The sequence below is a fragment of the Pyrus communis genome, chromosome 6 (genome assembly GCF_963583255.1).
Source record: "Pyrus communis chromosome 6, drPyrComm1.1, whole genome shotgun sequence".
In the NCBI taxonomy this organism is placed as follows: domain Eukaryota; kingdom Viridiplantae; phylum Streptophyta; class Magnoliopsida; order Rosales; family Rosaceae; genus Pyrus; species Pyrus communis.
The window spans coordinates 28,509,807-28,521,712 of NC_084808.1; positions in this window are offsets into that span (position 1 = coordinate 28,509,807).

The window sequence follows — 11,906 nt, forward strand, 5'->3', positions numbered from 1 at the left end:
TGGAGTTTTTCGATGCCACCACCACCATCTTGAAGCTCTCATTCCCCTCTACAAAACCCACCCAAGAACCACCTTGATTGACCATGGTATGAGGCGGTTTGAGGCCACGAAAGTTGACGAAAATCAATGGTGCTCCGGCCACCCTTTTCGATTTTCCGGCAAATCGGCAAAGCAATGGCCGATTCCACCACTTGGGCTTTGTAGCCCATCATCCCAGGAGCAAAACCCAACCAACCTTGACCCCGTTGGACCACCGTAGACGACGAATCGACGTCGGGAAGTTTTAGGCATCCGCCGGCTTCGTGGGCAAAATTGATCATCTTCCGTCCACTTTTGGACTTCGTGGCAGGTATGAAAGTTGCTCCACTCACTGAGATCTTCATTTCTGTGAAGTTTGAGAATTTTTGGAAATAGTTGAATTTTCCGGCGAGTCGGGGCGGCCGACCGCCACCCGCGACGGCGCGTGGCCAGTGGGCCGCCAATGCTATTTTTAGGCTATGTCAAATGTCTTGAATTCAGTTTTGTCATTTGAATGACGTAGGTTGATAGTTGGAACCTAAATTCGTTACGATACGTTACTTGATAGAAATGTGAATCGATGATCCGACTGTTGGATCGTCACCAAAATGGGATATATTATAATACGTAATATTTAAAGATTATAGGAATTTACAGATCGGGAATCCGACTTACGGATCTTCCTGAATTGGATTTGTAAGTTAGTAAAATAAATGTCCATGGCCACTTGTTTTAGGCAATTGGCGAAGATCTGACCGTTGGATCATAATGAAATTTTAGTATGTTATTCTTGAAACATATTGTGGATCGTTGGGAGTTGCGGATTGGAAATCTGATATGCGGATCTTCCGGGTTAAGTTATACAGGGTTGTAAACCCTACCGACGATCTTTGATCGACGGTTGACTTGTGGTCAATGGGTATCAAACTATTTTAGAATGTCATTGAGGTTGTGTTTATGTGAATTACGTACTCTTCGGATAAGAGTTCTGAGATGTGATTTGATAATTGGTCACAGGGACCGATCATTCAAGACGCATCGATGTGTGCGCTAGAGAATCATAGCGTGGACTCCAAGTAAGTGGATCTTTTCCTTTTTATCGTACATATTATTGAGAGTTCTATCGACACTTTTAAATTGATTAGGTATATTACTTTCATATATAATTATTGTGAATGCTTGAAGTACGATATGAACTACGAATGGCTTGATCCCTATTTAGGGTACGTAGGCAGTCTAACGAGACGTTAGATGCAGCCATAAAATATTTGAGACAAAAGCCTTGCTTGGGAAATTGAGTAAGGCGAAGGAAATTGGTAAAGGCAAGTTTTAGTTTTATGAATTAGTTAGCTAAATTAGTGTTAATTGGGTCGTCATGGATAATTATCCCTGAAAATAAGTAGTTTGGGAGTAAGGCGTTATTGATTGTACACTTCTCACTGTATTGTTTATAATTGAACATGCTACGACATGGTTGAGTATTAGATTGCATCATAGTATATCAATATGTATATTACTTGGGAATGCTTTCAAGTGCAAAGGTGAACTCAGGACACCCAGGTAAGTTCAGGTGAGTTTATGGTGCTAGTTGAATCGATTGCGTTATAGCACGACTACAGTTATGTGTTAGGCAACTTCGATACTGTCGTACTGGTTGCCATGAGTTGCACATGTTATATTGAGATGCATTGAGAGCTCATAAACCTGCACCCCGGTGTTAGTGCTCCCGCCCGTGGCCAGGGCACAGTCCTTCACGTGATGTTCACCTCCCGCACCTTATGCTCACCTTGGATTCAAGGTAGGTGCACAGTCCTGTCGTACAGACCACTTTAGGTGGTTCCGACTCGTAGGTGACCCGCGATTATTCACCCAGTCTTCACGTGATCGTAGCACTTGAGCTTAATTATTTACACCCAGTCCTGTCGTACAGACCACTTTAGGTGGTTCCGACTCGTGTGCAGGTATACTTATTGAGCTATATGCTAGCCAGGATTGATGAGATATGGATAAGTCGTACAGGTCACTATAGGTGACTCCGACTTATATGCTAGCCAGGATTGATGAGATATGGATAAGTCGTACAGGTCACTATAGGTGACTCCGACTTGTATGCTAGCCAGGATTGATGAGATATGGATAAGTCGTACAGGTCACTATAGGTGACTCCGACTTATATGCTAGCCAGGATTGATGAGATATGGATAAGTCGTACAGGTCACTATAGGTGACTCCGACTTATATGCTAGCCAGGATTGATGAGATATGGATAAGTCGTACAGGTCACTATAGGTGACTCCGACTTATATGCTAGCCAGGATTGATAAGATATGGATAAGTCGTACAGGTCACTAGAGGTGACTCCGACTTATATGCTAGCCATGATTGATGAGATACGGATAAGTTGTACAAGTCATTTTAGATGACTCTGACTGATATATCACTTTGTATTGATTTAGTTCATTTGGCCTACTTATTAATGTATGGTGGAGTTAATGGCAAACCGTGGTTTTGGTCATTTCTGAGTATGGTTTGGATATATGTATATATGTTGTACTGTCTTATGGAAAACGATACGGGTTTTACATTAGGGCATTACTTTTTGAGAGGTAATAACTTTGGGAAGCTTGGTTTTATTGCTTACTCACACCTTCTGTTTGGTGCCCTCCAGGTTTTAGCTGCTGAGTTCGTATTGACAACAATCTGTGGTGAATCTTAGTATTAATGGATATTTTTTAGGGTATGATTCTTACCCATACTATTGTACCTTACTTATGCTCTGACATCGCGTGTGAAATGGGTTCGCTCCCGCTCGTAGCGCACTCCGGTACTTAGACACTTTTAGATTCAAATTTATTCACTTTTTGCACACTATCACATTTTATGGCTTCGTCACCTTCCAGATGTCGGCCAGCACAGCTCGATTCAGGGTCCAAGTGGACTTTCTGGGTCGGGGTGTGTCAGTTTGGTATCAGAGCATATGTTGGGCAGTATGGTGTTCATCACACGCGTGATGTGAGCACTCTTGGTTTTTGTGTCTGACGTTCGAATGATGCCACCTCGTCGAATATGGAAAAATATGTTAACTTTTCTTCAGTTTTGGACAATCTTGTGGCCTTGACGACATTTTATAAAATCATTTTGGCCATGTCCATAGAACTAAAACGAAGATTTCCCTTGAGGGGGGGAAGTGTAGATTTGAGGCAAGTTGATGACCTAAATTAATGTTTTGATAATCAGGTATCGCCAGAGATATTACCAAATAATTCTATCATTGTCCTACCGCCGTTAGTATTGATTCTTTAAAGATTGGAAATCTTAGTTAGTCTTGATTTCTTAGTAACATTTCGCGAAAGATCATCGGAGGGATAATTATTGTTCGGTCCCTATTAGCACTAATATCTTCAAGCGTACTTGTGTTCATGTTGGATCTTTAGGAGGAAGATCGACTGTCGATGAAGTCTTTTTGAAAGTAGATATTAAGCAAGGTCTTTTTCTAGCATTGAGATTTTTCAATCAACGCTATTCCAGATTTTTGCTTTCGTAGTTGTACTTATTAAATGTGTGAGAATAGGCTTGCGAATGTAAGTTGTCATATCCTGGGAGTTGTAGAAATCCGAAAAGCAATCATCAAATCCTCCTAGGATCAATGAACTACTTCACTTGAGCCGAATAAATTAGGATCGTGGAAGCTTAGGAATAAGCGTTGCAATAGGACGTTAAACTCATGATTGTTGTTTTTACCCTATCACTTATCTAGGTAAACGAAAACCCTTTGACTAACCACCTCTCGATCACTTCCATAGACATTAGAATCGAAATGCGAGATGATATCTCACTGTTAGATTGTTATAAGTGTCGAGGAAACTGTGAAGACCTTTTAGTTCGTGTCGTAGAGTTGGTTAGTAGTACTGCAAATTTTGATGACGTATACTTTTGGCGTCATATCCCAAAAATCTTACCGCGGATACCACCACATTGGTAAGTTGGTATGGCAACATGGCCGAGTATTGCTTTTATTTTTCACGATTAGAACCGTTTGAAACGAACCATCTTATTTATTGACCTAAAGTCAACAGTCATTACCTTATTTCGAAGGCTAAATGACACTTCTCGATGGAGATTTTGATGATGCATAGTGATTGTCGATTGATGTGACGAGTCAATTCGGATTCAGACTTTCTTAGTAGGTTAACGCTTATGTTTCTCGGTGGTAGAACCGCTAAAGATGAACCATCATACTTATGACTTAGAATTAACAATTTCTAATTTTATTGGAATATTGATTGGGACTTTTATGCAGTAAAGTGTGTCCAAATCTTCATTGATCTTAGAACTTTTTATTACATTTACTTTTTGGAACAAGCTAAGTTTTGTCAGAGGCAATAGTAGAATTAAATTAGCATCTATGAGTGCATTATCGTGTATCTACTCTCGCACACTTCCAGCATGTTCTATTCTATTTGGTTGGGAAATATGAGTATTGATATAGAGTTACCTTTAATCTATCAAGAAATGGTTCAAATGATTTTAATCATTTTGTATGAATGGAGTTAGGAAGTATCTTTTTATATGCGCAGTTCGAGATGTGTGGTATATGTAAAGAATGTGAAATTCATTAATCGTGATGCTAAACCAATGATACGCTTATATGATGTTCCAATTGGTGGTTGTTTACTTAAGTAGAAAACAATATTCTTCTTGCTCAAAAAATTGAAGTATTGACAATAGTTATTTTCTGAAAATGGGTGTTGAAATTTCAACAATAAGACACTTGTGAAGACCACTAAGATAGAAGTGGGATGTAGTCAACCTCTTCGGGTGATGTGATCTAGAAGTTCTCTTTGTGACGTGACCAAATGTGGAAGTAGGGAAGAGATAAAATCGAGGCTTCCTTTGATGTGTTTTAAATGAATCCTCACTCTAGATGGACCTTGCCTTTGATTAATGTTGTGAGGATATTGAGGTTATAGAGTTCAAAATTTTCTGGACAACTACAATTTTCTAAGTACGTCCAGAGGACGATGACTTTTTGAGAAAACTACTCCTAGACTTTTATACCAATTTCAGTAAACAGAAACCTGACAAGATTATCATCTTGGTGTATTTATATTTCATCGTGTTACATGTTTCACTTCCAAGCCTTTGGAAGTCGTTAGGAAGGTTTTGAGTATTAGAAGTTGTTCCTTATTGCATTTCTATCCCTAGATTAACGATTAGTTTGAAATGAGTTACTCAGACCTTTGTGGGCGAGTTGCATCTTGTTTGTCCGACCAGTAGCATGGTTGCAGTATATCCTTATCTCCATTTTAGTCACTTGTAACCACGGTTACAATTTCGGGTTAACTATGGTATCATTGGAGTTGATGTATGGAGATTTTACGCACAACGCATATTTAATGAACGCATACTTTTGTTAGAATTATGGGTAACTACGGTTACATTCCTGTTTAGGAGTATGGTATCCTTCGAAATATAATACAAATATTGTATGTGCAGTTTGTGATTTACAGCAGATTATTGCGAACAAATATTTGATTGAGATTGTGATGTAGAAAATTTATGTTATTGACGATGTTGCCTCAGAAGGTAGTGAATGAGTACGATCGAGGCTGGCATGTGTATTTCCCATTGAGGGGCAAGATGGTAATATTGCACCCTCGGGAATTGTTACTTGCTTATCAAGACAACAGTGAATTGTCGGTTTTGCGGGGTGCAGACCGTAATATTAATAACTTATTCGTTGGGTTGTTAAGCAAGTAAACAAGTAGATTATTCTACGTTAATATTTGTATTTACTTATTTAATTCGTTAATGGTTGTTTGGGCTTGACCCAAAAATATTACATGCTTAATTTCGAAGTGCGTTACGCTTTGAACACGTTTACGAGAGGATAGTAGGAATTTGGAGGCATGAAAGAAGAGTCACTACACTCCGATCATGACGGAATGTCATCCTCTTTTATGTAGTCGCTATCACTTTGTGTCTTCCTCGTGTATGTAGTTACATACATATATCTCTTTAATATTGAGTATTCTACTTTGGATTGATGATTTTAAATTTCGAGGACGAAATTTTCTTAAGGTGGGTAGATTGTGACAACCCGTTCCAAATTTTACGTTTTTATTTTATTTTAAAAGCGTGAATTTACGAAATTGCCCTAGAGGCAAGGACTTTGACTTCCGTTGACCATCGTCTAGAGAGACGTATGATTTATTCTTTTAACATATTCTCGTAATACTTGTGGATGTGAACGCATAGGCGAAAGCCGTTTGCGAGTCCGGATTATAACGATACAGTTACGGACGTTCGAAATTGGTTATTTAAGGTGAAGCCCAATCAGAAATGGGGAAAGAGAAAGAAGAAAAAAAAAAAAAAAAAAAGAAGTTTTCCCGTGGGTTTTTCTAACCCGCGACCACCCATCTTCCAAGGCCGATTCCGGCCAACTCCGGTGGAGTTTTTCGATGCCACCACCACCATCTTGAAGCTCTCATTCCCCTCTACAAAACCCACCCAAGAACCACCTTGATTGACCATGGTATGAGGCGGTTTGAGGCCACGAAAGTTGACGAAAATCAATGGTGCTCCGGCCACCCTTTTCGATTTTCCGGCAAATCGGCAAAGCAATGGCCGATTCCACCACTTGGGCTTTGTAGCCCATCATCCCAGGAGCAAAACCCAACCAACCTTGACCCCGTTGGACCACCGTAGACGACGAATCGACGTCGGGAAGTTTTAGGCATCCGCCGGCTTCGTGGGCAAAATTGACCATCTTCCGTCCACTTTTGGATTTCGTGGCAGGTATGAAAGTTGCTCCACTCACTGAGATCTTCATTTCTGTGAAGTTTGAGAATTTTTGGAAATAGTTGAATTTTCCGGCGAGTCGGGGCGGCCGACCGCCACCCGCGACGGCGCGTGGCCAGTGGGCCGCCAATGCTATTTTTAGGCTATGTCAAATGTCTTGAATTCAGTTTTGTCATTTGAATGACGTAGGTTGATAGTTGGAACCTAAATTCGTTACGATACGTTACTTGATAGAAATGTGAATCGATGATCCGACTGTTGGATCGTCACCAAAATGGGATATATTATAATACGTAATATTTAAAGATTATAGGAATTTACAGATCGGGAATCCGACTTACGGATCTTCCTGAATTGGATTTGTAAGTTAGTAAAATAAATGTCCATGGCCACTTGTTTTAGGCAATTGGCGAAGATCTGACCGTTGGATCATAATGAAATTTTAGTATGTTATTCTTGAAACATATTGTGGATCGTTGGGAGTTGCGGATTGGAAATCTGATATGCGGATCTTCCGGGTTAAGTTATACAGGGTTGTAAACCCTACCGACGATCTTTGATCGACGGTTGACTTGTGGTCAATGGGTATCAAACTATTTTAGAATGTCATTGAGGTTGTGTTTATGTGAATTACGTACTCTTCGGATAAGAGTTCTGAGATGTGATTTGATAATTGGTCACAGGGACCGATCATTCAAGACGCATCGATGTGTGCGCTAGAGAATCATAGCGTGGACTCCAAGTAAGTGGATCTTTTCCTTTTTATCGTACATATTATTGAGAGTTCTATCGACACTTTTAAATTGATTAGGTATATTACTTTCATATATAATTATTGTGAATGCTTGAAGTACGATATGAACTACGAATGGCTTGATCCCTATTTAGGGTACGTAGGCAGTCTAACGAGACGTTAGATGCAGCCATAAAATATTTGAGACAAAAGCCTTGCTTGGGAAATTGAGTAAGGCGAAGGAAATTGGTAAAGGCAAGTTTTAGTTTTATGAATTAGTTAGCTAAATTAGTGTTAATTGGGTCGTCATGGATAATTATCCCTGAAAATAAGTAGTTTGGGAGTAAGGCGTTATTGATTGTACACTTCTCACTGTATTGTTTATAATTGAACATGCTACGACATGGTTGAGTATTAGATTGCATCATAGTATATCAATATGTATATTACTTGGGAATGCTTTCAAGTGCAAAGGTGAACTCAGGACACCCAGGTAAGTTCAGGTGAGTTTATGGTGCTAGTTGAATCGATTGCGTTATAGCACGACTACAGTTATGTGTTAGGCAACTTCGATACTGTCGTACTGGTTGCCATGAGTTGCACATGTTATATTGAGATGCATTGAGAGCTCATAAACCTGCACCCCGGTGTTAGTGCTCCCGCCCGTGGCCAGGGCACAGTCCTTCACGTGATGTTCACCTCCCGCACCTTATGCTCACCTTGGATTCAAGGTAGGTGCACAGTCCTGTCGTACAGACCACTTTAGGTGGTTCCGACTCGTAGGTGACCCGCGATTATTCACCCAGTCTTCACGTGATCGTAGCACTTGAGCTTAATTATTTACACCCAGTCCTGTCGTACAGACCACTTTAGGTGGTTCCGACTCGTGTGTAGGTATACTTATTGAGCTATATGCTAGCCAGGATTGATGAGATATGGATAAGTCGTACAGGTCACTATAGGTGACTCCGACTTATATGCTAGCCAGGATTGATGAGATATGGATAAGTCGTACAGGTCACTATAGGTGACTCCGACTTGTATGCTAGCCAGGATTGATGAGATATGGATAAGTCGTACAGGTCACTATAGGTGACTCCGACTTATATGCTAGCCAGGATTGATAAGATATGGATAAGTCGTACAGGTCACTAGAGGTGACTCCGACTTATATGCTAGCCATGATTGATGAGATACGGATAAGTTGTACAAGTCATTTTAGATGACTCTGACTGATATATCACTTTGTATTGATTTAGTTCATTTGGCCTACTTATTAATGTATGGTGGAGTTAATGGCAAACCGTGGTTTTGGTCATTTCTGAGTATGGTTTGGATATATGTATATATGTTGTACTGTCTTATGGAAAACGATACGGGTTTTACATTAGGGCATTACTTTTTGAGAGGTAATAACTTTGGGAAGCTTGGTTTTATTGCTTACTCACACCTTCTGTTTGGTGCCCTCCAGGTTTTAGCTGCTGAGTTCGTATTGACAACAATCTGTGGTGAATCTTAGTATTAATGGATATTTTTGAGGGTATGATTCTTACCCATACTATTGTACCTTACTTATGCTCTGACATCGCGTGTGAAATGGGTTCGCTCCCGCTCGTAGCGCACTCCGGTACTTAGACACTTTTAGATTCAAATTTATTCACTTTTTGCACACTATCACATTTTATGGCTTCGTCACCTTCCAGGTGTCGGCCAGCACAGCTCGATTCAGGGTCCAAGTGGACTTTCTGGGTCGGGGTGTGTCATATATATAAAATATAGGTCATTAACTTTGAATAAAACAACATTTCTGCATGTTGTAGATAAATGATTTTATATGTATTAATATATATAAGGCACATTTTATTATTATTATTATTATTATTATTATTATTATTATTATGAGGCAAATAACATTTCTTTATGTTGTAGGTAAATTATTCTCCATATATTAGCACAACTATTAGGCACATTTATTGATTCCCCACATATTTGTTAAATTACATCATATATATTGTGATCGAATCACAATATGAATATTAATGCTTATTTCTATTTCAAGAATCATTAATCCACCTTTAATCCGTATACAATTAATCGTATAGGTCAAAAATGTAATTAAGGGTATATTTGGCATTCAAAAAATGTACAAGGGTGAAGTCAAGCATTGTTAATGAATTTGCTTGTGTGGAGCTTAGTCAATGGGTTTTAATCAAGTAAAAAAATTATGTCGGGTTTTATGTAATGAAAACAGAGTTTCAGGGGCTAAAGTCATATTTTCAGTTATAAAAATTACAACCAATCACTCCAACTGACACACCCCGACCGAGATCGGAGCGTGCTGGCCGTCACTCAAAGGTGACGTAGCCATGTGCACGTGCGGAAGCTAGTAAGTAGTAATATAAAGGTACGAATAATTAAAAACTAGCATACAAGTACTAGAATAAGTGCTAGATAGTGCGATACTAATTCAGAGCAGGTCTATAGCAGTCCAAATAAAATGACAACAGTAGTACGCCCGAAGGCGACCCTACAATGTGGAGTGTCTGTCAGAACGCCGGAAAGCTCTCAAGGGAAACCACCGCAACGGCTAAGCAACTAGAACCTGGAGGGGCGCAAAACAAAAGCGTGAGTGGGCAAATACAAAGCTCTTTGAAAACCATTTCATAAAATACATTCTAACCCCTCACCGTAAAACCTGTATACTTCCCAGGAAATAAACATATGTACGTATGTATAGATATGCCCAACATGCGCAAGGGTATGCCAATCATGCTCAAGATATGCCATGTCAAAACCTCGTAATGAAATGTATGTGCTCAGGTATGAATCATATCAATAACATAACATCTGGCAGCCGGAGTCACCTAACGTGACCTGTACGGCTGCATATAGAGCTCAATCTCAAACTCAACAACTGAACCTGCCCACGAGTCGGAACCACTCTAGGTGGTCTGTACGACAGGCCTGGGTGTAATACGTATGTACGCTCTAGTGCTACGATCACGTGAAGGCTGTGCGAATAATCGCGGGTCACCTACGAGTCGGAACCACCTAATGTGGTCTGTACGACAGGCCTATGCACCTAACTTGGATCCAAGCTGAGCGTGTGGTGCGGGAGGTGAACATCACGTGAAGGACTGTGCCCTACTCTGGGCGGGAGCACTAACATCGGGGGTGCAGGTTATGATCTCTCTAAGTCTCTCAAACTACTGCTGAATGTAAATATGCTTACCACTTATCTGGCACTTACCTGTGCGTCCACAGCACCCAATATGCATATATATATGTATGCCACTACTAATGCGTGCAATGATGCATAAACGATAACAATAACATGCATGGCATAAGGCAAATAACCCTTTTTAATTCAATTTCTGGGAATATAAATGTATATAGGTATATACGGAAAACAAAAGCCCACTCACTGGTATGTAGAAGGGTCGTAGCCCCCCTGTCTCACGTGTGCACGCTCGTCCTCTGGGTACGTGTCACCTAGATGCGAAACAACTATAAAAACGTTAACTTTAAAGCACATAACCCGTTTCTCGTAACAACTTCTCATACATTGCTCAAAATGGACAAATGAATATACCCACGTGCTCTACACAACCTCAGGATCACAACCATATTTTTAGAAAAAAATTTGGACCCCGCACGCGCCCCCACGTGCCAGCACAGGCACGGACCTACGCGCCACCCACGCGCGGCCACGTGCCAGGCACACTGACGGTGTCAACAGACGCTGTCAGGAATATTCTGTCAAACTGACGGAATATTCCGTTAAATCTAACTGGTTCCGTTAACGGCGTTAGGAATATTCCGTCAGAATTGACGGAATATTCCGTCGCCTTCTTCCTTCGATCGCCGGCAACGTCGCCGGCGCCGGAAACTGGGAAAACCTGCAACTCAGGTTTTCTCACTCATTTTTCAACCGTTTTTCGTGATTTTTGGACCAAATGAAAGCCCTAGACTAGAAGAACAAGTCCCAACAAGTTTTAAGGGCTAAAACTAAGAGATTATACCTGTGCAAATTCTCCAAAACCGGCCAACTTCGAGCAGGACGATCCCGACGTCCAAATTCGTCCAACGAAGTACTCCGAGGCTCCTGGGAACCTCACAAACACAACTACGAGCTCAGAAAACCCAAAAACTTAATGTACAAACTTTGCATGAACAGTACCCAAATCGGCCATTGATGAATCGACGTGAAAATCAAGGATTCCTCACCTGAAAATGGTATGGCTGAGCTCGCCTCGACCTCACGAGTCGAATGGTGTAGTTGGTTCCTTCGATCTGTGATGGTTTGAAGGTCCTTGGTGTGTGTCCGTACTCTCACAGAAGGAAGAAGAAAAAA